This window comes from Equus caballus, chromosome X (assembly GCF_041296265.1).
Source record: "Equus caballus isolate H_3958 breed thoroughbred chromosome X, TB-T2T, whole genome shotgun sequence".
Taxonomy (NCBI): domain Eukaryota; kingdom Metazoa; phylum Chordata; class Mammalia; order Perissodactyla; family Equidae; genus Equus; species Equus caballus.
In genome coordinates, this window is record NC_091715.1 from 124,998,961 (window position 1) to 125,006,039 (window position 7,079).

Consider the following 7,079-nt stretch of genomic DNA (forward strand, 5'->3'; position numbering starts at 1 on the left):
TTAAGAATGCCTACTTAGGTAGTAAAGCTATGAAGAAAAGGAAGGGCTTTATTATTCAAAATTTGGGTAATGATTACCTTTGGGGAGAAAACAATAATGTGATCATGGGGCAGAATAGGGTAGGGGCACTGCTAAAGTACTGGTAGGGTCTATCTGTATGGTGGTTAATGGATGTTCCCTTTGTAATTATTCTTCAAACTGTACATATGATTTATATACTCTTCTTCAAATATGATATAAATCACTTTTAAAGGTTTAAAAATAATTGAAAAAAGAATTAAAGGAACTTACTTATAATTGGTGTGGGGTGTTATGAAAGAGAAGAACCAAGATGATTTTCAGGCTCCTGGAGTAAAATCTGTGGCAGTGGAGATGGAGAGAGGTGGGTGGATTTGAGTCATATTTAGTATGTAAAAGTGGCAGGGTTTGGTGATAAGTTTGATATGAAGAGTCACTCCATAGGGAGGAATCTAGGATAATATCTAGGTTTCTGATTTGGAGAATAGGATGGGTGGAAGTGTCATTCAGTGAAGTGGGGAATGCTATAAGAAGACAAGATTAGGTGGGGAAGACCATAAAGAGAGTGTCGGACAGTTGAAGGTACCTGTGACACATCCAAGTAGCGATGTAAAGTAGGCTGTGGCTACATAAGCCTGGAGCTCAGTGGAGAGGCCAAGATTACTTTTCATCAACATTTGAAAATATGGCTAAAATTTATTGAATGGCTACCACATACCAGGCATTTCACACATAGTATCTCTTCTAATCTTTTTTGACAACTCTGTGAGGTCAGTACTACTATTATCCCTATTCTATCCAGGAAGATTATAGAGGTTAAGTGACTTCTCTGAAGTCACACAGCTAGGAAACAATAGAGCTGCAATTAGAACCCCAAGAATCTGACTTCAAGCCCATGGTCTTTTGAAACCTTGGGCCAAAGAAGTTCAGCCATAGAATGCTGATGAGAGCACACACGGCTAATGACAAACAGCTTCAGTGGCACTCAGTGCATGGATCCGTGTTGGCATGGAAATGTTCCTCATAGTTCCTTTCAGAACATTGATACCAGTCAATTTCATTAGATTTCTCATCTCTCCTCTTTGAAATTTCCCCAAATGCTGACGCCGCTGGTCATCCTATCTAAAGTCTCATCTCTGATCGTTCTCAAACAAACTTATGCTTCCCCCACACCAACCACACTCTGGACTCACTCACCTGCTTCCCCTTCTACCAACACTTTCCACAGTGCCTTCTGGAGGCTTCAAACTGAGTCCTAGCTCTCTTCCAGGGTAGGAGCTCCCTGTGACTCTCTGAGTACTTGCTACTCATTCTTCCGTGGCCACAAACTTCAGGACTGGGATCAGGTCAGTATTATATTTGATTCAAGGGCCACTTCCAAATGACTTTTCCTCTTGCTTTATGTGGAAACTTTTCCCCTTTAAGGCTCATGTTATCCAGGTACAGGTACACCATTGTCTATCCTTTCTTACCTCTGTTGTTTTCCAACTTCCTGAATACTTCCTTTTATTTGGTGAAGCGTTTGCCAGCCAGATCACTATCTTCATCTCCATGCAAGTTCCATCACTTTGGATGATCCATCCAATCTCCTGGTCTTTCTCTTCTCTACCCTTCTTTCACTTCACCTCCACTCTACCTCAGCTATTCACTCCCAAGACCACACCTTGGAACTTGTCATGTTCCACTTTTGATATCTAACCTCTGACATCCCTCTGTCCACAAGCTTTTACTCCCCCACACCTCTCACCCTCATATCCAAACCATATCCATTCCTTGATCTAGTTGAAACAACTTCATTTTTCTCCTAATTATCCTCTCCCTTCTAGATTCATTTTTTCCTTCTGTAGCACAGACCCCATGTCTTATCATGACAGTCCTTCAGTCTTGCTTTTATCCCACCTGCTTGCCCACAATATGATATCCAAACTCCAAATCAATCCAGACTTCCAGCTCTTTTATTCCTTTCTCCAGGCTGCTGAACACTACTGGAGAAACATCACACAGTTGTTCAGATTGGGATCATTGCAAGTTTGTGGTTTCTAACCTTAGTAGGGCCCTTAGTGCTACATGCAGCCCAGCTACCCTACTCTTTGTTTTTAGTCAGAATCCTCTTCCATTCTTTTCAGGGGCTATTGTTAAACTTTCTCCACTCTTCTCAAACCCTTTACCCCACCACTTCCCTCCTTAACCTCAGAAGATAAAGTTGATCTACTATACATATTAAATAGAAGCCACCAAACAAGAACTCCCTCAATTCCTCACTACTAAACCCACCGATCTTTTTACATCTACACACATTTAATCTACAGGAACTTGCTCTCCTCCCATTATCAGAGAAGATTTGTCTGTTAACACCAGTCCCTCTCACTTTGCTTTTCATACCATCAGAGCCATTGTTCCATCCTCCCCACTGGCAATCTCAGGAACTTTAGCCAATATAGTATTGTTTTTAACTCCTGTGCATTAAATTACTCCTTCTCCGTTGGATATTTATTTAGCAAGTTCAGAGATATTCCATCTTAAAAAATAAAAAACAACAACCCAAACCAAAATGAAACAGAACTTCCTTAACTCTGGATGTCTCTAACTCTTTACTACCTCCTATCTATGTTCTTTACTTTCCGTCCAAGCTTCTCCAGAGAATGGCCTACCTTCACCATATTCTTTTTCTCATTTTCCACTTCCTCTTTAATCATCAGCACCAGGCTTCTTCTTTCCCACCCCTACTCCCCATCACTCCTCTGAGTTCAGATCAAGGGCTCCAATTATTTCATTTTTGGCAGACCCAATGTACTCTTCATTCCTACCTGACTCAATCTATTTTGGCAATTGTTAATGATGACCATTCGTTTCTTTTTTTATTGAGATATAATTGACATATAACATTGTATAAGTTTAGGGTGTACAACTTGTTGACTTGATGCATTTATATATTGCAAAATCATCACCACCATAGCATTAGCTAACACCTGCATCATTGTCATATAATTACCATTTATTTGTGTGGTGAGAATATTTAAGATCTACTCTCTTAGCATCTTTCAAGTATATAATATGATATTATTAACTATAATCACTATGCTGTACATTAGATCCCCAGAACTAATTCATCTTATAACTGGAAGTTTGTACCCTTGTATCCGTTTTTTGCCTCCCCCCACCATTCTACTCTCTGTTTCTGAGTTAGGCTTTTTCAGATTCCACATTTAGGTGAGATCATACAGTATTTCTCTATCTGAATTATTTCACTTAGCATAATGCCCTTAAGGTCCACGCATGTTGTCACAAATGGCAGGATGTCTTCCTTTCTCATGGTTGAATAATATTCCATTATACATATAGACAGATCTATATGTATATCTATATTTGTATCTATATCTACAGGCATACCTCACTTTATGGTGCTTTGCAGATATTGTGTTTTTACAATTGAAGGTTTGTGCTAGCCCTGCATTGAGCAAGTCTATCAGTGCCATTTTTCCAACAGCATATGCTCACTTCTTGTCTCTGTGTCACATTTGGGTAATTCTTGCAAAATTTCAAACTTTTTCATTATTATTATATTTGTCAGGGTGGTCTGTGATCAGTGATCTTTGATGTTACTATTATAATTGTTTCCGGGCACCAGGAACCGAGCCCTTATGAGACAGCAAACTTAATTGATAAACGTGTGTGTTCTGACTGCTCCTCTGACCAGTTGTTCCCCCATCTCTCTCCCTCTCCTTGGGCCTCCCTATTCCCTGAGACACAACAATATTGAAATTAGGCCAATATATTATAACCCTACAATGTGCTCTAAGTGTTCAAGTGAAAGGAAGAGTTGCACGTCTCTCACTTTAAATCAAAAGCTAGAAATGATTAAGCTTAGTGAGGAAGGCATGTTGAAAGCCGAGACAGGCTGAAAGCTAAGACTCTTGCACCAAATAATTAGCTAAGTTGTGAATGCAAAGGAAAAGTTCTTAAAGGAAATTAAAAGTGCTACTCCAGTGAACACATGCATGATAAGAAAGTGAAACAGCCTTATTGCTGATATGGAGAAAGTTTTAGCGGTCTGGATACAAAATCAAACCAGCCACAACATTCCCTTAAGCCAAAGCCTAGTCCAGAGCAAGGCCCTAACTCTCTTCAATTCTGTGAAGGCTGAGAGAGGTGAGAAAGCTGCAGAATAAAAGTCTGAAGCTAGCAGAGGTTGGTTCATGAGGTTTAAGGAAAGAAGCCATCTCCACAACATGGATGTGCAAGGGGAAGCAGCAAGCGCTGATGTAGAAGCTGCCCCGAGTTATCCACAGGATCTAGCTAAGATCATTAATGAAGGTGGCTTCGCTAAGCAGCAGATTTTCAATGTAGACAAAACAGCCTTATACTGGAGAAAGAAGTCATCTAGGACTTTCATAGCTAGAGAGGAGAAGTCAATGCCTGGCTTCAAGGCTTCAAAGGACGGCTGACTCTCTTGTTAGGGACTAATGCAGCTGGTGGCCTTAAGTTGAAGCCAATGCTCATTTACCATTCTGAAAATCCTAGGGCCCTTAAGAATTATGCTAAATCTACTCTGCCTGTGCTCTATAAATGGAACAACAAAGCCTGGATGACAGCACATTTGTTCACAACATGGTTCACTGAATATTTTAAGCTCACTGTTGAGACCTACTGCTCAAAAAAAAGATTCCTTTCAAAATGTTACTGCTCACTAACAGTGCACCTGGTCACCCAGGAGCTCTGATGGAGATGTACAATGAGATGAATGTTGTTTTCATGCCCGCTAACACATCCATTCTGCAGCCCATGGATCAGGAGTAATTTCAACTTTCAAGTATTTTTATTTAAGAAATATATTTTGTAAGACTACACATAGCTGCCATAGATACTGATTCCTCTGATGGATCTGGGCAAAGTAAATTGAAAAACTTCTGGAAAAGATTCATCATTCTAGATGCCATTAAGAATATTCATAATTTATGAGAAAAGGTCAAAATGTCAACATGAACAGGAGTTTGGTTGCTTCCAACCCTCATGGATGACTCTGAGGAGTTCAAGACTTCACCGGAGGAAGTAACTGCAGATATGGTGCAAATGGCAAGAGAACTAGAATTAGAAGCGGAGCCTGAAGATGTAACTGAATTGCTGCAATCTCACGATAACAATTTAATGGATGAGGAGTTACTTCCCGTGGATGAACAAAGAAATTGGTTTCTTGAGATGAAAACTACTCCTCATGAAGATGCTGTGAAGATTGTTGGAATGACAACAAAGGATTTAGAATATTACAGAAACTTAGTTGATAATGCAGTGGCAGGTTTTGAGAAGATTGACTCCAATTTTGAAAGAAGTTCTACTATGCGTAAAATGCTATCAAACGGCATCGCATGCTACAGAGAACTCATTCTTGAAAGGAACAGCCAATCGATGCAGCAAGCTTCATTGTTGTCTTATTTTAAGAAATTGCCACAGCTACGCCAGCCTTCAGTGATCACCACCCTGATCAGTCAGCAGCTATCAACACTGAGGCAAAACACTTTACCAGGAAAAAGGTTATGACTCGATGAAGGTTTGGAGGATACTTAGTATTTTTTAGCAATAAAGTATTTTTCATTAAAGTATGTACATTATTTTTTTAGATATAATGCTATTGCACCCTTAATAGGTTACAGTATAGTGTAAACATAACTTTTATATCCACTGGGAAACCAAAAATTTTGTGTGACTTGCTTTATTGAGATATTTGCTTTATAGCATTATAACAGTGGTCTGGAACCGCCCATAATATCTCCAAGATATGCCTATATATCTTATATTTATCGAGATCTGTATCTTTATATATCTATACTATATACTACATCTTCTTTATCCATTCATCTTTTGACGAACGCTTAGGTTGTTTCCATATCTTTGCTACTGTGACTAAGATCATTCTTTTCCTGAAATTATCTTTACAGTTCATTTCCCTGGTGACACTCTTTCTTGGTTCTCCTCGTATGTCTCTGACTATTCCTCAGTGTACTATGCAAACTCTTTTTTAGTCTACCCCTTAAATGCAGTTCTTCTCTCAGATTTCACTTTTTTTTATACCTCCAACTCTCTGTGAGTAGGTCCATTCAAACTTTTGGCTTCAACTACCATCTGGTAGCTGGAGATGCCAAATCCACATCCCTAGGCCCAACCTTTTCCCTAAGCTCTAGACATGCACCTCCAACCATGTGTTAGACATCTCTCCCCAAACATAACATGTCCAAGACTAAGCTTATCATCTCAATCTGCCACCCCAACGTTTTCCTTCTATTTTCCTTATCTCCACGGATGGCATTTTATTATGTCAAGTTGCCCAACAAAGAAATCTAGGTCTCATTCTATTGTTTTCTTTTTTTACTACCAACATCTAATGTGTAACCAAATTCAGTAGATTCTGCCTGCTTGTCACCTCTCCTATCTGTCTGACCTTTCCAACTCTACTGTCACTGCCTTGATTCAGTTCTTGTTCTTTCTCACTTGGACTACTGCAATAGTCTTCTAACTGGTCTTCCTTGTTTCCATTCTTGCCTCCCTCAAATCCATCACATCTATAGCAGATAATCTGATCATATCCCTACCCCACTCACCACTCTTCAGAATAAAGTCTAAACAATTTAGCATGACCTGAAAGAACGTGAACCGCTGCCTGTCTAACTCATCAGCTTCACTTCTTGCCACCTACCTCCTTCTCTAAAATCCTACGTTCAAATTGTATCAACTTACTGGCGGTTTCTTGAATACACTATGTTCTCTCAATCTTCCATACCTTTGTACATGCATTCTTTCTACCTGGGCTCCCTGCCTTCTGCTCTTAGAGAGTCCACTTAGGTGTCACCTCTTCTTTGCTGCCATCCTAGATTCCCCCAAACAGTCACAGGCAATACTTTTCTTTTGGTCCAATTGTACATTATATGGACCTCCATTAAGGCAATTAGTGTTATTTGTTCCAATTATTTTTTCACATCAGAGGTCAACAAAGTTGTGACTCTCAGGCTACCTGCGCTCAGGAGTTTTGTTTGGCTCGCATAGAGGGGTTTATTATGTGAATGATATAA

At 39.6% G+C, this 7,079-nt stretch overlaps 1 pseudogene; it reads left to right on the plus strand.

The window, feature by feature from the left end:
* The first annotated feature begins 3,806 nt into the window (after positions 1 to 3,806).
* On the plus strand, positions 3,807 to 5,580 carry LOC138921795 (tigger transposable element-derived protein 1-like; annotated as a pseudogene).
* The last annotated feature ends 1,499 nt before the right edge of the window (positions 5,581 to 7,079 follow it).